The following is a 21706-nucleotide window of genomic DNA, read 5'->3' on the forward strand; positions in this document are numbered from 1 at the left end:
AGACCTGAGTACTTAATAAAGTCTGCGCTGTTTGCTGTTGCCTCATCCAGACAGATGGATAAGTGGCGGCCTGACCTAATGAGTTAAAACACGCCTAATAGGAAAACCAGGTACTTGTCTGAAGTTGATGACTGCAACCCATCAGACAGAATCTCCTGGATCTGTTTGTCTCTAGTAACCTATTTGGTTCCACCTCTCTCTGGGGGCCAAGGCAACTGGGGCCAAGGCAGATCCACCAACTGGGTAACCCTAGCAGCAAATAAAATGAATTAAATTAGTTTTTAGTGAACACTTTCTGGCTCCCGGTACTCATCACGTTCTTCACTGACACAAATAGTCTAATTTTTTTTTTCACCCATTAAAAAAAAAGTACCTGTTTCCAACTTTGGATACACCTATCAGATCTATTTCCAACCTTGAGTACATCTATCAGACCTCTGTAGTGACTCTGACATCACAAGTTCACTGCCCTGAGATCTAATTCATCTGGCCCTAGTATCTTGAACTGGCTTAAGATGCCCCTTTGCCTATGCCTTTTCTGACAATGAAAATACTTCTCATTTGTCTTTTCAAAATCTTTCTTCCCCTTAACCCTGTTCCTAACCCCCGGTCTGCTCCCCTACACCTGACACACATATGTGATGGCAGAGCTGCTATTAATTGCCACCATTGTGCAATTAAAGAACCAGTGGCCTGGCAAGGCATTAGCTCATCCCAACTCAGAAGAAACATTACATTCATATCAAAATCTCAAGATACAGGCAAGAATGGGGGAACACCTGATGTAGTGACACACACTTTTTTGAGAGGAAATTTGGCAATTTCTATCAAAATGTTAAATGTTCATGGCTATATTAATATCAAAGAAGATTTCAGAGCAAAGAATATTACCAGGGATAAAGAGGGATATTTCAATTCAAGTAGACGTAACAATCCTAAAAGTGTTTGCACCTAATAAGAGAGCTTCAAAGTACATGAAGCAAAACTGATAGGATTGCATGGAGAAATAGAAAAATTTATAATTATAATCAGACAATTTAATATCTGTAAAATGCAGTAATTAATAGAATAAGGAGACAGATCATCAGTAAAGATATGGAAGACTTGAACAATGCTATTAACCAACCTAACCTAATTGACATTTATAGAATATTCCACTTTATAACAGCAGATACACATTTTTTCAAATGCACAGGTAGCATTTATCAAGGTAAACCATATGCTAAACCATAAGACAAATCTCAATAAGTTTAAAAGGATTAAAATCATGCAAAGTGGTATATAAATTATACCTCAGTTTTGTTTTTTTTTAAAGTCATACAGAGTATGTTCTCTGACCACAATAGAATTAAACTAGAAATCAAAAACAAAAAGAATCTAGAAAAAACTCCCAAATATTTGGGAAGTAAATAACACACTTCTAAATAACACATGAGCTACTAAGAATTCAAAGGATGGGCTGGGCACCATGGCTCATGCCTGTAATTCCAACACTTTGGAATGCTGAGGCCAGGGGATCACTTGACGCCAGGAGTTTGAGACCAGACTGACCAATATGGCGAAACCCATCTCTACTAAAAATACAAAAATTAGTCGGGCATGGTAGCGCATGCCTGTAATCCCAGCTACTCTAGTGGTTGAGGCATGAGAATCACTTGAACCCAGGAAGTAGAGGTTCCAGTGTACCAAGATTGTGCCACTGCACTTTAGCCTGGGCGACACAGTGAGATTTTGTCCCCTGCCGGCCCCCACCAAAAAAAGAATTCAAAGGGGGATATTAGAAAGAATCTCAAAGTGAATAAAAATGAAAACACATTACATAAAAATCTGTGGGATGCAGCTAAGGCAGTCTAAATCTGTGGGATGCAGCTAAAGCAGAAAGACATTTATAGTGCTAAATACCTATTTTGAAAATAAAGATCTCCCATCAATAAGCTCCTATTCTACTGTAAGAGCAAGTGAAATCAAAGTGGAAGAACAGAAATAAAAAAGATCAGAGCAGAAGGCAATAAAATAGCAGGGAAACAAAAGAAAAAAATCAATGAAACTAAACTGGGTTCTTTGAGAAGATCAATAAAATAAAAAAACCTCCACCCAGACTGATCAGAAAATAAGAGAAAAATCTCAAATTACTGCTAGCAGGAAAAAGAGAGGTGACATCACTACAAATTCTATAAATGTGAAAATAATAATAATAAGGGAATATTATAAATAACTTTATGCCAACAAATTTGACAACTTTCATAAGATGGACACAAACTACTAAAGTTCACTCAAGGAGAAATTGCTAACTTAAATAGCTATTTATCTACTAAAGAAATTAAATTTGTAGCTTAAAATCTTTCCCCACACACACCCACACACAAAACAACTCAAGATTCATATGGCTTTTTTGGTAAATTTATGAAACATTTAAGGAAGAAATAATATCAATTCCACAAAAACTCTTCCAGAAAAGTGGAAAGGAGGAAATATTTCCCAACTACTTCTATGAGGCCAGCATTATTCTGATGCCAAAACTAAACAAAGGCCACATAAGAAAAAAAATGTAGACTACTTCCTTAGGAATATTTATTAGGAATAAAATTTTTAACAAAATTTTAGCAAATAAAATCCACAATATATAAAAAGGATAATACGTCATGACCAAGTGGGTTTATCCCACATATACAAGGTTGGTCTAACATTTGGAAAACTATTCAATGTAACTTACATGTTATGGGTTGAATTGTATTTCCCAAAAAAGGCATGTTAAAGTCCTAACCCCTGGTAGCTGTGAAAGTGGCCTTATTTGGAAATAAGGTGTTTGCAGATATAATCAAGTTTGGATGTGGTCACTAGGATGGACCCTAATCCAATATGACTGGTGTCCCCATAAGAAGAAAAAAAAAAAAACAAAAAACTCCATATGAAGACAGAGAAGACAGAGACACATAAGGAAAAATGCCATGTAATGGCAGAGGCAGAGATTGGAGTGACGCAGCAGCAAAGAATACCAAGAACTGACAGCCACCACCAGAAGCTAGGAAGAAGCAAAGAAAGATTCTACCTGGAGTCTCAGAGGGAGCACAGCCATTCTAACACTTGATTTCAGACTTCTTCTCTCCAGAACTCTGACAGAATAAATTTCTATTATTTTAAGCTACCCAGTTTGCACTAGTTTGTTACAGCAGCCCTAGGAAACCAATATACCATATTTAAAAAGCAATACCAGTCAGAGCGTGGTGGCTTATGCCTGTAATCCTAGCACTTTGGGAGACCAAGGTGGGCAAATCACTTGATCCCAGGAGATTGAGACCAGCCTGAGAGACATGGCATAACCCATCTCTACAAAAAATACAAAAAGTAGCCAGGCCTGGTGGCATGAGAGTCAGATCCTGTCTCAAAAAATAAAATTAAATTAAAATTTAAAAAAGCAACACCATGTAATCATCTAAGTAAATGCAGGAAAATAATTTGACAAAATTCAATATCCATTTCTGAACAAAACTCTCAGCAAACTAGGAATAGAAGGGGCTCTCTTAATAAAGGGCATCTACCAAAAATCTGTAGTTAACAGCAAGCTTTTTCCCTAAGATCAAAGGATGGCAAGATGTCTACTCCTATCCCTATTCAATGTACTGGATGTACAGTGCAATAAGAAAAAGAAATTAAAGGCACCCAGATTGAAGAGGAAGAGGTAAAACTGTCTGTATTCAAAGACGATATGATTGCTATTTAGAAAATTCTACGAAATATGTTTTTTTAAACTAGTAGATCTAATAATGAGTATAGCCAGATTTCAGGGCATAAGACCAATATAAAAATTAAATTGCATTTCTATAACCTAATGATGAAGATTTAGAACTTGAAATTTTAAAACATCACTATGGTAGCGTGGAAATACAAAATTTGAAGCCTTCGCCTAATTTTTAAAAGATATAAAACCCATACACTCAAAGATAAAATACATTGCTGGAGGAAATTAAAGAAGATCTAAGTAAAAGGAGAGAAATACTGTGTCGTTGGAATTTTGCGAAGACTCGAAATCCTTAGGACATTAATTTTTCCCAAACTAATATGTAGATTCAGTGAAATCCCAATAGGTTTTTTTTTGTAGAAATTTATAAATTGATTTGATGAACAGAACATAGAAAAGCCAAAACAACTAAAAAGAAGAGAGTTGGAGGACTTACACTACCCAATTTCAAGACATTTATGAGGTTATAGTAATCCAGACAATGTGGTATTGGTGTAAAGATAGACAAATAAAGTGATGGAATAGAATGGGGTCCAGAAACAGACCCATACGTGTATCATCAATTGCTACTGTTGATTTTCAAAAATTAAAAAAAAAAAATCAAAGGGAATTCAGTATAAAAATGGTAATCTTTGCAAATGGTGCTTGAACAATTGAAAAATCTGTATTAGTTTTCTGTGACTGCTATAAAAATTTACCACAAACTTTGTAGCTTAAAACCACACAATTTTATTACCTTACAGTTCCAGAAGTCAGACGTCTGAAATGAGTCCCACTGGGCAAAAATCAAGATGTTAGCAGTGATGTGTCATTTCTGGAGGATCTAGGGAGAATCTACTTCTTCACTTTTTCTAGCTTTTAGAGGACACCTGCATTTTTTTTTTTTTTTTTGTTTGTTTGTTTGTTTTAGACAGAGTCTCGCTCTGTCGCCCAGGCTGGAGTGCAGTGGCTCCATCTTGGCTCACTGCAAGCTCCGCCTCCCGGGTTCACGCCATTCTCCTGCCTCAGCCTCCCGAGTAGCTGGGACCAGAGGCACCCGCCACTACTCCCGGCTAATTTTTTGTGGTTTTTTAGTAGAGACGGGTTTCACCGTGCTAGTCAGGATGGTCTCAAACTCCTGACCTCGTGATCCTCCCGCCTAGTCCTGCCAAAGTGCTGGGATTACAGGCGTGAGCCACTGCGCCCAGCCTGCCACCTGCATTTTTTAGCTTGTGTCCCGCTTCCTCCATCTTCAAAACCAACAATGATGGGCCAAGTCCGTCTCACACTGCCATCCCTTTGTGTCCAGAATATATAAAGAACTCTCAGACTTTCATAAGAAAACAACCTAACTTTTAAAAATTGGGCAAAAGATTTGACTAGACACTCACTTTAGCAGCTATACAGACACCAATAAGCATTTGAGATAATGCTCATTACTATTAGCCATAAGGAAAATGTAAACGAAAAGCTCAATGAGATGCCATGATTTATTGGAATGTCTAAAATTAAAATGCCTGAACATATCAAGTGTTGGTGAGGGTGAGGAGAGCATGCAAAATGGAACTGTCTTACACTTCGAATGTAAAATGGTAGAATTATTTCAAAAAACAGTTTGGCAGTTTCTTAACTAAGTAAACATACACTTACCACGTGACACAATCATTCCACTCTTGGCATTTACCCAAGAAAAATAAAAGCATATATCCATGTAAAGACTTGTACACATATGTTCATAGCAACTTCATTTATATTAGCCAACACCAGGAAGTGATCAAAAAATCCATCAACAAGCGATCAGATAAACAAAGTATGATACATCTATATAGTGGAATACTATGCAGGACTTGGATGAATCTCAGATTAATTATGGAGAGTGAAAGAGGTCAGACAAAAAAGAGTATATTCTAGGTGATTCAATTTTTATAAAATTCTAGGAAATGCAAAGTAACCCATACTGACAGAAAGGGATCAGTGATTGTCTGGAGATGACCAGAGTCAGGGACTGGGAGCTGAGGGGAGGGAAAGGGGAGTTATAAATGGGAACGGCGTAACTTTTGGAGGTGATGGATATGTTCTTGACTGCAGTGATGGTTTTACGGCTGTATGCTTATGTCAAAACTGATCAAATTGCACACTTTAAATACATGCAATTTGTCAAATGTCAATTATACCACAATAAAACTGTTTTAAAAAGCAATTTTTTAAGTAAATGGGATAAAGCTACATGTGCTTACAAGGAAATACCAGTTATCTTGAGGGAGTTTTATAGTCTATAAAATAGCTAAATTTTCATAATGTGGATTCTTTACAATGATGTGTGAGAGAGAGAGACAGGGAGAAAAGCATCACCTGGAGAAACTTTTTCACATGATGCATAAGAATGCCAGAGTGGAGGAAGGAAGAGCTATGTTCAGGTCTACGTATTTAGAAAAAACTCCCAAGGCATCTTGACACAGACCCCCTTTCCTCTACCCCTACTCAGAGACTTAAAGGAAGGAAGGGACAGGACAGGACAAGATGGAAGAAGTGTTTTCGGAAGGTAGATGAGCCTAGAAGACTGGAAGAAGGAGTTCGGAGTCCGTAGAATAGTGTAGAAGTACTTCAGTGAAGCTGTGGCTGTGACTGAAATGGAAAGCTGTGGAAGGCAATGAGAAAGGAAACATAATAGCATGTGTTGATGCCTTATATATGGAGAGAAGCAGGTGTGGGCAGGAAAGAGGGAGCAGAGGTGAGCAGGAGTCCAGGAAGCCTCCTAGGTTACAATAAGTAACTGAGAGAGAACAATGGCACAACCAAGAGGAAAATTGGCTTCTGGAGGAGAAATTCTTCCTCTAGAGAGAGAGGAGAAAACAATCTGGGGAAAGTGACTAAGATATTACTTAATCGAAAGCCTCATTTCAACAATGAGAAGACTGAAAAGTAGAGAGTAAAGTGACTTGCCCAAAGTCCCACAGCAGACCCCAGAATTCATGAGTCCTAGGCTGGTTCGCATGCTGTTTCCCTATCGCACACATTTCCTCGCCTATGTTAGGAGTCTGAAGTGATGATGGGCATCCAGGTGGTAATGTCCAATCAGCAATTAGTAATGTCCAATTACTATGGTGATGTCCAATTGGCAGAGCAGCTGAGAGAGGGCTTGGCAGCTGGGAATATTGATTAAGGAGCTAGCAACTGGCTGAAGCACCAAGAACGAATGAGATAAAAGATTTTCTATCCACTTCCATTAACTTTCCTCTTTGGGTGAAATTATCTATCTGTATCTCCTGCTTTCTACTCAAATGAAATGTGCCTTAGAACCAGCACCTTTTCCCACTTTTCTGAGTTCTTTATTCTAATTTCACAGACTAGAATCTGAGAGACTTGTGGGGTTCCTCCCCTTCCTCTACTTCCTGCATCCATGCTATCATTAACCCTGTGTTTTCCTTTGAAAGAATATCCGTCGCTCTCTTTTCCCTCTAATGCCATCCTAGCCCAGCCTTCAGCTCTATGGTCTTGAATTTCTACAACAGCTTGCCAACTGGCCTCCCCAGGCAAAGTGGGGAAGTGAAGCCAATGATGGAAAGAAGCAATAGGCCAGAGAGACAAGTCACAGGTATATGTTGACCATGTAGACTAGGGGAGAGGGTGTCAGGAAGGAGACAGGGGTCAAACATGTCAGATGCCACAGGGAAGTGAGGGGCAGAGAAGATTAAGACTTGGAGAACTTGGGTAAGTAGCAGGTTTTAAGTGAGCTTCGGTAGAGAAAGAGGAGCATATAACTGGGTTATAGGAGACAGTGTGTGGTGAGGGAGCAAAGCAGAGGATAGAACCATACCACAGGCAGGACAGGGGCCAGTGTCAGGTGAGGGGATGGAAGCAGCAAAGAGGAATCATCTCTTCATGAAGTGTGGGCAGTGGGCAGTGAAAAAGAAAAGAAGACAGTAGGTAGATAGGATGGTCAGGTTTCCAAATGTTTATTTTTTTCTATTGTTTTCAAAATGGAGCAGCTGTGCATAGCTAAAAAGCTGAGGGAAAGACACAGCAGAGAGAAAAAGAAAGGAATAGAGAATTCTGAAGCCAGAAGAATATCAGCATCACTCAGATCGTGGAAGGGTGGGTGTCTCCCCTGCTGAAGTGAGCAGCCGGCACCCTGAAGAGTGGTCTGCATAGAGGAAGCTGGTGGAAGATATTTGGGCCTCAAATCTTGATTCCCAGCCTTCAGTCCATACTACACAGGAAATTTCTAACAGAAAGCTGTTTCCTTTGTCACACTATTTTCTGTTTAGAGTGAGGACAGGAAATAATCTGTCCTCTTCTTTTAACAATTCCAAGGGAATGCTAAAACATCCCCTGGTCTTGGCCTTGCTTGATATACAGTTGTGACAGCCCCAAAGTTCTTCCTGACCTCTACACTTAATCTTTCCTGCTGCAGTGGAAGCCCATTCATTCTCATCCTGTCTTTGGGGGAAGCATGTGGTGACCAAAAACCTGCCTGGATCAGGAAATCTCCAGGAGGTAAAATCATGTCCATTTCCTACAGATCCTCAGGAAGCTGCCCTCACAGACACCACACTCATGTTCCCTGTCAGCCTTCACCTACTCGGAAGAGACGGGAGAACTCAACAAACTAAAGAACACTCAAATACGCCTCAGTCTCCACTGGCATTTTAAAGGAAAGATCCCCTTAGTCACCTCAGAGATGCAGGTCCCAGAAAGCCAGAGGAATGATGCAGCTGATAAACTAAAACATACCTTAAGCTACCCACAGAGAATTAGGTGTACTTAAGAAGTGGCCAGACACGCAATCCAGTCATCCCAGGAAACTCTGTCACAAGTGGCCCCAAGGAGGAGTGAGGTTTCCTTTCTGATGTCATCCCACGAGACTAGGAGGATCTGCCAGGCATCCTGGAGGACATGTCATGCAGCAAGTGACAAGAAAGGACCAAGATGTGGAAAAGAAAGTGAGAAACAGGGAAGTTATGATGAAAAAGGAATAAAGACAAATGTGGAGGAAAGATGGTGATATGAAGACAAAAAGAAGAAACACAGACAAAGTGCATGCTCAAGGGAGAGAATCTCCTTCTGCTGTTCACTTAGAGCAGGGGTCATGAAAATAAAGTTTTATCAGAACAAAGCTGTGCCCATTCATTTGCTTAGTGTTTATGGCTACTTTTTTGTTACAAGGGCAGAGCTGAGTAGTTGCAACAAAGACCATTTGGCCTGCAAAATAAAAAATATTTACTATCTGGCACTTCGAAAAAATGTTTGCTGACCCCTGAATTAGAGTAATAACAACAACCTTATAACTTCCCCTAATACTGATAGGCTCTCTGTGGTTCTTCAACTGCTCTTCAGGATAGTTGTTATTTTCAGAAACTATTGCCCTGAAAGAAACCAAAACTGGAGCCAAGCAATGGGAAAATTAATCAGAGCTGTAGCTTAGAGAGTGACCAAAGTAAAATCACTCCAAGATACAAAAGAAACTACCAAGCTAAAGAACAAGTCTGACCCTCAAAAAGACTGCTATAAAGACTTGGAACCAACCCAAATGCCCACCAATGATAGACTGGATAAAGAAAATGTGGCACATATACACCATGGAACACTATGCAGCCATAAAAAAAAGATAAGTTTCTGTCCTTTGCTGAGACATGGATGAAGCTGGAAACCATCATTCTCAGCAAACTAACACAGGAACAGAAAACCAAACACCACATGTTCTCACTCATAAGTGGGAGTTGAACAATGAGAACACATGGACACAGGGAGGGGAACATCACACACCAGGGCCTGTCAGGAGGTGGGGGGTTTAGGGGAGGGATAGCATTAGATGACAGATTGATGGGTGCTACAAGCCACCATGGCACGTATATAACTATGTAAAAAACCTGCACGTTCTGCACATGTATCCCAGAACTTAAAGTATAATTTAAAAAAAAAAGAAAGAAAACTACTATATTGGCCGGGCGCGGTGGCTCAAGCCTGTAATCCCAGCACTTTGGGAGGCCGAGACTGGTGGATCACGAGGTCAGGAGATCGAGACCATCCTGGCTAACACGGTGAAACCCTGTCTCTATTAAAAAATACAAAAAACTAGCTGGGCGAGGTGGCGGGCGCCTGTAGTCCCAGCTACTCGGGAGACTGAGGCAGGAGAATGGCGTAAACCCGGGAGGCGGAGCTTGCAGTGAGCTGAGATCCAGCCACTGCACTCCAGCCTGGGCGACAGAGCGAGACTCCGTTTCAAAAAAAAAAAAAGAAAGAAAACTACTATATTGACAATAAAACAAAGTCTCGATGTCTATCCAGAAAAAAAAATACTGCTATAGATGGAAAATATATGTAGGGGAGGAGGGAGTATGTGTGTGTGTAAAGTATGATTTTAGATTGATAAATACTAATCAGAAATATATAGAAAAATATGTATGTATATTTCTGATTAGTATTATGCTTCTGTATACATTTTTTCTCTTGATTATTAGTTAACAAAACTAAAATCACAATTGTTTCATGCTGAAAGGTTGATATTGTACAGTAGTACCCAAGGGAAATAAAAGAGTCAATCCGTATAATATATAAATAATAATGTGAAATTGAAATATAGATAACAGGTAAATTTGAGGGAAAGAAAAGGCTGTGTTTCTGTGATGTTCTGATACTGACATGAAGGTATAGGTTTGAAAGTGGCATTTTTTTTTTTTTTTTTTTTGAGACGGAGTCTCGCTCTGTCGCCCGGGCTGGAGGGCTGGAGTGCAGTGGGCCGGATCTCAGCTCACTGCAAGCTCCACTTCCCGGGTTTACGCCATTCTCCTGCCTCAGCCTCCCGAGTAGCTGGGACTACAGGCGCCCGCCACCTCGCCCGGCTAGCTTTTTGTATTTTTTAGTAGAGACGGGGTTTCACCGTGTTAGCCAGGATGGTCTTGATCTCCTGACCTCGTGATCCGCCCGTCTCAGCCTCCCAAAGTGCTGGGATTACAGGCTTGAGCCAACGCGCCCGGCCTTCGAAAGTGGCATTTTTAATACAACTATCCAAAGTTCTTTCCCTCCCCTGCCCCAGCCCCTGTAGAAACAAGGTCTCCCTATGTTGCCTAGGCTGATCTCAAACTCCTGGGCTCAAGCAATCCTCCTGCCTCAACCTCCCAAAGTGCTGGGATATAGGCATGAGCCACCACACCCAGCCTATCCAAGGTTCTTGATAACATGAGACTGAGGAGGGAAGCGGATGGGAGTAAAGGATGAACACCATCCCATGAAACATGAAACAGGCTGATCTAGAGCTTTCACAGAGAAATTAAAGAGACAGGTTAAAGCCACATATCTCTAGAATTTGGCACATATTTTCCCACTATTTTCTTCAGATGACTTCTACCCACACCTGTAAAGCCATCCCATCCCATCTTGTTCTGCCCTCTCCTCAACACATACACACATGCACATGTGCACACACACACCCACACACACACGTCTGCTCCATTCCAGGCACAAGATTCTACTCTTCATTCTCTCATTTATCCAGCAATCCCTGCCCTGTCCTCATCTCTAGGCTTCTGCTCAAGGGCACAGACCCTGCTGGGTACCTACCCCAAATCCATTCTGCCCTGCCTTGCTACTAACAGAACTACAATAATATTCAGGAGGGCAATATGCCCAGCTACGATGCTCACCTGCCCAGACTCCTTTGCAGCTAGGGGTGGCCATGTAACCTGTTTCTTATCATGAGATATGACTGAATAAAAAGTCTGCTAGGGATTTGGGGGAAACTTTTGCCCTTCTCATACAGGCTCCACCTTCTCCCCACCCTTCCTTCCTTTCTTTCCTTCTTCAATTTCTTTCCTACCCTTTTTTCTTTCTCCTTTTACCTGCCTTGTGCACAACATGAGGCTTGAGGTGGAGTAACCATCTTGGGAACACAGATCAACAAAGCCAAAGGCTAAGGATGGTGGAGCAGAAAGAGAAAAGAAGCCTGGGGCATTGATGGCTCCTTGAAGTTCTGCATTAGCCTTGGGCTTCTTGTATGTAGGTCTCTGTTTAGCTAAGTCCCTGTAGTCAGGTTTATGTAGTGAGTGGCCTAATGCAACTAATTCCCATGCCCTTACTCTCCCTTCTACCTGGAAAGAAATTCTCCTCACCTGATAGCCAACTTTTGAAGTCCTGTACTTCCTTCAAAGCCCACCTTAGATCCTACCTCCGTCAAGTGGACATTCCACAATGTCTCAAAATCTATCTCTTTCTCTCCCGTAGCCATATAGGGCACAATTAAAATCATTAAAATAGGCCGGGGGCGGTGGCTCAAGCCTGTAATCCCAGCACTTTGGGAGGCCGAGATGGGTGGATCACGAGGTCAGGAGATCGAGACCATCCTGGCTAATATGGTGAAACCCCGTCTCTACTAAAAAATACAAAAAACTAGCTGGGCGAGGTGGCGGGCACCTGTAGTCCCAGCTACTCGGGAGGCTGAGGCAGGAGAATGGGTTAAACCCGGGAGGCGGAGCTTGCAGTGAGCTGAGATCTGGCCACTGCACTCCAGCCTGGGTGACAGAGTGAGACTCCGTCTCCAAAAAAAAAAAAAACAAAACCAAAAAAAAAAAATCATTAAAATAGTATACCCATCTGCTTCATATCATAAATATTCATGTCTGGTTATTCATACATCCTCTACCTAGACTGAGAGCTGCTAAGGGCATAGATCCTTTTTCACTCATTTTGAATGCCCTACAGCCCCCAGCACAGTGCCCAGAGCAGTCACTCAGTAAAGGATTGTTGAATTTCTTTGATTGCACAAATGCTCCTTCCTTCCCAAGTGTATGCTATGGATCATATTAAAGCACCTGACTTCTATGTAGATGGGATGGGAAAGTTAATAATTAGGAAAACAAACTTTAAAAATCCTAGTCATGTTTGACCATGTTTTGACAGTTTGAAACTGTGTGGCCCTGTTGCTGACTAATTACCCAGATACACACAATAAGGTCAAAAGAAGGGACAGAAATCAGAAGGTATAGAAAGCCCAAAACTGGTCTATATATCATCAAACTAGTATGCTGGTTTCACCAAACTCAACGTCAAACCAGTATCTATTAGAGGCTGATTTGTATCCAAAGTAGTTAATATAACTTATTGCATTGTAATTCCAGTTACACTTCTACACTTATTTAATGCATTTCTTTGGGTTGACATAAATTTATTGGCCATCTATTATGTGCCAAGTCCAGGTGACCAGCCATCCCTGGTTATCTGTGACTAAGCAGTTTCCTGAGACCAGGAATTTTCAGTGCTGAAGCTAGGAGAGCTCCAGGCAAAACAGGATGGTTGGACACCAAAGAAGCACCGAGCTTGATGCTTGATAAAAAGTAGATGTTGTCCCTGCCCATGTGGAGCTCTACAATATAGTTGGTTCTTATTTGGCATTCTTAGCAATTAAAAGTCAGTTTGCATCCTGTAACTGTATTTTCAAATCACATATGTTCGAGTTTATTAAACAGCAGTTAAGGCCGTCCAACACTTCCAGGTGCTAACACCATAAATCTCCATAGTAGAGTTGGCTGTGTGTGTGGAGGGAAGAAGAAGGACTTTGGAACAGGAGGGTAAGCCGAAGTTCAGTTCATTAATGTAGTCATTGTTCTACCGGCTGTGAATTCCAACCAACTTTAATCACAGCCTGAGCCAGTTGTCTGTTGTTCTTGGATCAGCAGGCATGCTCCATCTTCAGGTTCTCAGTCCTCTTTGTGATACTAATTTTGACCTGATGGTAGGACTGTGCCTTCTCTGGAAAGGACCAGGAAATGTCAACTTTTCCTGGGGGAATGTGGAGGTAATCTGATGGCGGCCTCTGCTGATATGGCCACCACAGTGGACTGGAGCTGACTTTTTCTTCATCATTCTTCCATATTCATTCTCCCTATAGCTGGGTGCTGGGCCCTCCCATTTTTGGCATATGGATGACATATTTCCCCTTTTAGAATACCAGTCCTCCCAGATAGATAATACACACTTCTGAGCTTAATAATCTGAAGATCCTATCCTTCCATAGGAGCCACCTATTCAACAAAGACTGAAGGTCCTTATTCCTCATTCCAAGAATAAGTGGAGTACCTCTAACTCAATGGCAGATGTTTCTCTCTAATCTCCAGCCTTCACCCCTGCTAGGCTTTCATAACCACCACCATTGCTTTTCTACTATTGGCTGGGCATTTTCACATCCATTATTTTATTTATACCGGACAACAACTCAAAGTAGATATTGTTATCTCCACTTCCAGATGAAGAAACTGAGGGGCAAAGAAGTTAGGAAACTTTCCCTGGGTCACACATTATAAATGGACAGAGTAGAAATGGAAACTCACTCTATCACTCTTTTGTGAGAGTTGATTTGATGACCTGGGAGGGAACAGATCTTGTATGCTTGAAAAGAGCTTGTATATCTTGCATGCTTGAAAATAAGTGTGAGGAAGATTTCAAGGGAGAAGCAATTTTGTGTCTGTTGACTTCTAAAATTTGCTTAGTGAGGGGGTGGGTGTGCCAGGGAACACTGTAAATCAGGGAGAAAGGCCTGACGAAAACCCTAGTTTACTTCCTTGCACTAGATCAAATGTTAGTTCCTAACTATCTGTGAGTTTCTGCTTTGAAGCAGTAAGAAATTAATTTTAAAATGGTCTTAGGAGGTTTTTAAAGGACAGATTTTCAACAAATAAAACTAAAATGCTTAGTTTCATTTCCATGGAATTTTTATGGCAAAGATGCTTTTAGTGATCCGGAGCCACTCTTTAAAAAGATACAGACCAAGGAAGTTGGAGAGTCTTATCTTTTATATTGCGGCAGCCTCAACATTGAGACACAGCACTGAAGTTCCCAGAGCCTGACCTCATCACTACCCACCATTAGCAGAGTGATCAGGATAGTCCAGGGATCCCAGAATGAGCATTTACAAATGAGGAAAATGACACCTACAGCAATATGTCAACAATGTCTTGTGAACTGCCTGGTTTATAATAGGTGCTCTATAATTTTATTGAATAGGGGAATAAAGGAACAAACGAAACAAGTGATTTTCCAGAAGGTCACACAAACAGGGACAAAAATCCAGTGTTCTAAACCTTCACTCCATCTCTTAATCTAGTTGTATCACCCTCTGGGTGAGCCTAGCCCACTTTAAAATGGATATTCAGATATTGGAATGAATAGAGCAGTGTGCCTGACTTAAGTAATATCAAAATTTTAATTAGAGATGTGGAAAAGATGGAGTCGATGAAGCTCCCCTGTTATCCAGAGACCATGACCATTCTGGGTGGTTGGTTTCATTTCTAATGCACATCTGCTCCACCTCACCAATTGCTTTGCGCAATATGCAGTTCACATTACAAAGTCAACAATTCTTTATCATCTGTGTGGTCAGTCACCCTTTCATTGTCCCTCCCTTGTAATTGTTTAATCTGGCCTCCCCTGCCACATTTCTTGGCTGCCTACTCTCCCTGCTCCTGTCAGTCAGGTTGTACTCAGGGAATGCAAATGCACAGAAAAAGTCCAGAGTCAATTAGAACTAATTAGGTGTTTTATCTGCTGCTTTGGATTATCCGTGCCCTCTATGGATACACAGCATAGGCTGGTTGAACAACCACCCCTGGATTGGGGAGCATTCTAAGATTCATACACAGCTTCCTATTGTCTGTGCTAATAGGGGTAAAGGGTGGTGTGAATGTACAACAGAGACATTTAAAAACCAAGGTATAGTTCACACACATTTTAATTATACATTTCAGTGAGTGTTTACAACTTTATATAACTGTCCATCCATGACCACAATCAAGGCATAGCATACTTTAACGTCACAAAAAGTTTTCTTGTGCCGTCTTAGCCAATCTGCCCTTACCTTGGCCCCAAGCAACCACCAGTCTGCTTTCTGTCACTATAGATTAGATTTGTCTTTTTTAGGGTATCACATAAATGGAACCATAGAATATGTATTCACAAGTTATTTTTACTTGACTTTTGAATGGTTTCTCTAATTTCCTTCCCAGCAATGTCTGGTTCAGGCTGATATTAAAATGTGTTCATGTTCCCTATATCCACACTGACTTGACAGGGTAGGCAGAGCTGGGACATGGAAGAAACGTGAGAGGCAAGCCATGGAGGCTCATGAGCATAATTATTGGCAATGAGAAGAATGTTGGCTCTCCCCAGTATTTGTAGAATATGACAAAACAGTGTGCCCATGTTGTGCCCTGAACCTATTTTCAAGGTCATTCAATACAGAGTCTCCTAAATTTAACTGCCTAGGAATTGTGTGTGTTTTGCCTTGAATGGACATTTGGAAACTCCAGACTCTAGCCAGCCCCTCTCAGCCACAGAGTCATTGCTCCCTCTGGTGTAAACACAGAGATTTGTCACCCTGTGTCAGGCATTCCCACCCACCGCAGCCCTCCCTGGACCACAAGGAGCCAAGGGCAGGCAAGAAAGCTGGACTCCCTCTGGCTGTCGTTAGGTTCCTGGGTCAGAGGCTGAGTTCGTGAACACAGAGGAACACTGAGATCAACTGCTTGAGAGAGGACAGGAATAGAGAGAAGGGAAACCCCAGAGACAGAACTAGCTAGACACGCAAGATAGAGAGGTGAGGGGACAGAGGCACAGCCGGAAAAACAAAGCAAGAAGTGATAGAGGGATGAATTTTTCCCTCCATTTATGAAACATCCTAAAAATTTACTCCTCTGCCCGAAATAGATTCAGTTCCAGGATATGAGAATCCTTGAGAAGTGAATTTTAACATGGAAATGCCGATAAATCTTTTAAACAACTTATACACCTCCAGATTCTACTGGACCTGCTTAATCTCTTTAAACCTCCAGTAACTCCAACCATGGTGTTTAAAGTCTCATAAATCTTCATTAGCTTAAAATAGGGAAATACAAAGCACGTTCAGAAGCTTAGGGGTAAGGACAGGAGACGGGCATCCCAATGCCGTTTAAAACCACAGCACAGGCTTTTCATCAAATTTTCCAAGAAAAGCTAAAATGAAAAACATTCAGGTTTCTGGGTTGTGGTTTCCTAAGTTCTCAATTTGTTCTTTTTCCTTTTTTACAGGGGAGTGGGCTGGGTTCCAAAGGAGCATTGACTAGCTAGTCAGTTGGAAAGAAAAAAATTGCAAAGACCCATCTCACTTAGTCCTTTTACACAAAATAAAACCAAAAAGAAAAAATAATAACAAACTACTACCAGAGGTCACTAGAAAACAGCAATGTTTCTGGTAAAGCACCAACAAAAATGATGTCTGGTTTTTGTTAAATTGTTAATTTATGCCAAAAATAAAAGTTTGGATACTATTCTACTAATAATAGCTTCCTTTTCTTTTTCATTCCTACCACACGCCAGGCACCTACCACTAAGCTGAGGACACACACAACCACCTCCTCCTCATCCCCCTGCTGCAAAGGCTGTCAGACTTTTTCTGGTTCCACTTCATAATATTTCTCATTACAAACAGTGATTCTCAACAGCTGTTTGAGAAGGTATTGGAGAAGCCACACTCTCCTAGGAAGTCCAGGGGGTACATGAGAGATCCAGTAGGGGAAGGCTTTTCTGTGTGAAGAGCTTTGGGTACATTACCTAATTTTATCCTCACAGCGGCCGTGTAAGAAATATTATTATTATCTCTGTTTTACAGATGAAGAAGCTAAGGTTCAGACTGTTTAAGTAATTTACCCCAAGTAGCATGGCTGGCAAATGATGGAGCAAAAATTCCAACCCCGAGTCTGCTTTAGAAGACCTGCTCTTATCCAGGATGCCATCTACCTTCTGTGGGGCAATAGACCCAGACCACAGAGCATTTGGAAGAATCTCACATATCACACTCTCAGAATTGATATGTTCTCTGCTTCCTCTTTTCTGGCCTGGTCCAGTGACCTTTCAAACCCCAAAGTCTTAGAAAAATCTACTGTGTTAACTGAGTCTTTACAGAAACTTCAGTCCATGTAGAGAAAATAAGAGTCCCCAGCTTGTGTCGCTTGCTACAAGTTCCAATTGGCCTGCAGGGATGTACCACCAAGTGATCCTGGGAAAACATCGGAACTTTCATTTCCTTACCTACTAAGTAGGAATCTATGTGACAGCCAATAAAAAGTGAATTATTAAACCGACTACAGAGGACAACTATAGCTTAATTCTGCAGAGAAACTCTGAGAAACAGTCTAAGACACACACCTCAGAATTATTCCACCCAAGGGATGAGGTTGTTGGGATATTTATACCTCATCTCCCACCATTCATTGGTTGAGGGAGTCTCCTGGGGGACAGGACAGTTAATTTTCCAGTGTTTCTGAACTGCCATGTGTCTTAAGGCCTCATGACACTCCAGGGTTCCAGGTAAAGTCCTCAAGCACCACGATGCAAATCCTGGCAGATGGAAGATGTCTGGAAGACACTGAAATGGTAAGGCAGCCTGAGGGATATGCATTCAGTGTTTGCCACACTAGCTCCATATTTCCAGATGGGAAAATCCAAATTGGAAGGAAGTTAAACGTACCACTACTCATTAAGCAACTGTCCCAGGTATTTTTGAGGTGCAGGGTTGTGTTGCCCATGAGCTTGAGTTCACAGTCCCAGGCTAAGAAGATAATTGAGCTGAGGACACACACAACCACCCTCTCCTCATTCCCCTGCTGCTGTGGCTATCAGACTTTCTCCTGGCTCCACATCAGTAATATTTCTCACTACAAAGAATGATTCTCAACAGCTGTTTGAGAAAGGATTGGAGAAGCCATATTCCCTTAGAGACTCCAGGGGATACATGAGAATCCAGGGGTAGGGACAAAGTCTATATTTAAAATATGTATTTACAACTGCCTCACCCCCTCACCATGCTAAGTCCCTTGACACTAGGTTATTGTGAGGAGTGGTAATAGGAAGATAGGATAACCTAATTCCTGATCAGATGCAGTAAGTCAATATCCTCTGAAACAAACAACTGTTCAGCTAAAGGTGTTGCCTCTTTTCTAAACCTTTACGAAAAGATACAGTGAGGCATCAAAGGAAGTAATTTTAACTGTGCACCAAGGATGGTTTGATTATTTCAGGAAGTTGCAAAAGACCAGAGTTTAGGAGAAGCTTCAAGCAAAGTTGTAAGTGGCTCAGCTTCTGCTGGTTCAACATGAGACTCATCCAACGTCCAGTTAAGTTGGAAGTCAGAGGTTTCCTGTTTTGCTTCAAGGGATTACTACTTTCTGTTCCCTTATCCCCAAATCTCACCTGTACCCTGGCCCTTCCCTGAGCTCATCTGTATTATAAAATGTTTACAGAGTGGTTCAATTGGGAGTGATAATGCCAATCATTTATGCCAAAGTAATCTCAGTTAGTTTGTCTCCATAATACTCCAAATTACAGGACCTGAATTATGCCTATGATCTGAACCTCTGTTTTGTTAGGTTATGAAAAACGAGTTAAAGAAAAGGAAAGGTAGTGGATGATTCCTCCAGGTAAGCTGTGCTTCTTTTACTTTTACGTCATGTGATTCTTTGGCTGTTAATGAAAGTTGTTGTTGGTGCTTATAATTTTCCCTCTGAATGCCTAACCATTTTATTATAGCTCACAACACCTCCCCTTCTAGTTGAGGTCTTGGTTGCTGGACGCAGCCTTAGAGAGGTCAGCAACAGTACTGCTTTACCAGATACTGACTTCTCCAATTGGAGCTTCTCCTTTTTGCAGCTCCTCTAAAAACAATGGCTTCCACATCATTTATGGTGGTGTTAGAAGTACTTACAGGGGTAGGAGTGTGGCCTTCTCATATTTACTATCTAAGGGCTTCAATCCATCTACCCTTTGCCTCTGGGAAAAGAAGAAACTTAAGTTATCTTCCCTTCTCCCCATGCCCCTCACTCTGTACCTCAACTTGATGGAGAGATTTCTCACACTGAGTGGGCGTCACTCAGTAAAAGGTGGTGTTTTCTCTGCCACTCTCCTTTCTTCCTCCTCCCTCTGCATTGTTGAAGATGCTGTCTGATTCTCAGTTCTCTTCTCATGCTTGCTGTGGTACTTTTATCACTTTTGGGATCTGTCACATGAAGAAAGTCTTCTAACTTGGGCTTATGCTTAGGGGGAAAGAGAGGCACAGGAAAGCCTCTGGCCTAGGCCACATGCTCTAGACCACTCAACAAAGAGAGGCACTTATCTTTCAGACACAAGCTCAATGAAGAGCTCCTTTCCTTTGTCATTGCTCCCTGTGCATGTATGGATCATCCTTAGGAACATTATGGTGAAGACAAAGAAGACTATGTCCCCTGCTTGGGGACATGATTTGACCATTCCCTGAAGTCTCCTGGCCTCCTCCTTTCCTGCCCCCATGTTTTCTATAAACATTTTCAAGGAGACAGAAAACATTATAAGAATGAAACAATTAATACCTGTTTACCCCCTTCCTAATTCACCAGCTGTTCATCTTTTGCCACATTTGCTTATCTGTATGTGTGGTGTGTGTGCAATGTTTTCGTTTTTCTGCTTTTAATTATTCCAAACCATTTGAAAGTAAGTCATAGATATCAGAGCACTTTATTCCCAAATAGTCCAGAAGACCTCTCCTAAGAATAAGGACATTATACTGTTTTTATATAATGTGTATAACTGCAATACTATTATTACTCCTAAGAAAAGTAACAATAATTCCAGAATATCAGATATCCCCAGTTGTTTCAAGAAAGCCTTTTATAGCTGTTTTCATTGTGCTAAAATACACATAATATAAAATGTACCATTTTAACCAATTTTTTTTTTTTGAGACGGAGTCTCGCTCTGTCGCCCAGGCTGGAGTGCAGTGGCCGGATCTCAGCTCACTGCAAGCTCCGCTTCCCGGGTTTATGCCATTCTCTTGCCTCAGCCTCCCGAGTAGCTGGGACTACAGGGGCCCGCCATCTCGCCCGGCTAATTTTTTGTATATTTTTTTTTAGTAGAGACGGGGTTTCACCGTGTTAGCCAGGATGGTCTCGATCTACTGACCTCGTGATCCGCCCGTCTCGGCCTCCCAAAGTGCTGGGATTACAGGCTTGAGCCACCGCGCCCGGCCCATTTTAACCATTTTTAAACGTACTGTTCAGTTGCACTAAGTACAGTCACATTGTTGCACAACCATCACCACCATCCACCTCCAGAATTTTTTATCTACCCCACTGAAACTGCATCCAGTAGAATACTAACTCCTCAGCCCTGGCAACCACCATTCTACTTTCTGTCTCTATAAATTTGACAACTCTGGTACTTCATGTTAATAGAATCACAATGTATTTGTGCTTTTGTGACTGACTTATTTCACTTAGCACAATGTCTTCTAGGTTTATCCATTTTGGGACATGTGTTAGAATTTCCTCCCTTTTTAAAGCAGAATGATATCCCATTATGTGTATATGCCACATTTTGTTTATCCAGTCATACATTGATGAACCTGTGATTGCTTCTACTTTTTGGCTATTGTAAATAATGCTGCTATGAACAGGGGGTACAAATATATGTTTGAGTCCTTGAGTTCACTTCTTTTGGATGTATATCCAGAAGTGGGATTGCTGGATCATATAGTAATTCTGTGGTTAATTTTTTGAGGAATAGCCATCCCATTTTTCACAGCAGCTATACCATTTTACACTCCCACCAGCATGCACAAGGGTTCCAATTTCTCCACATCCTTACCAATACTTGTTATTTTTTGTTGCCTTTATTTTATTTTATTTTATTTTATAGATGGGGTCTTGCTATGTTGCCTATGTTAGAGTGCAGTGGCTATTCACAGGCATGATCATAGCGCACAGCAGCCTCTAACTCCTGGTCTCAAGGGATTCTCCCACCTCAGCCTCTTGAGTAGCTGGGATCACTGCACCTGGCACTTTCTTTGTATGATAGCCAACTTAATGTGTTTGATCTCATTGTGGTTTTAATTTGCATTTCCCTCGTAATTAGTCTTTTCGTGTGCTTATTGGCCAGTTGTACATCTTCTTTGGAGAAATGTCTATTCAAGTCCTTTCCCCATTTTTTAATCTGTTT

Source organism: Trachypithecus francoisi, unplaced genomic scaffold (genome assembly GCF_009764315.1).
Source record: "Trachypithecus francoisi isolate TF-2019V2 unplaced genomic scaffold, Tfra_2.0 Lachesis_group0, whole genome shotgun sequence".
Taxonomy (NCBI): Eukaryota; Metazoa; Chordata; class Mammalia; order Primates; family Cercopithecidae; genus Trachypithecus; species Trachypithecus francoisi.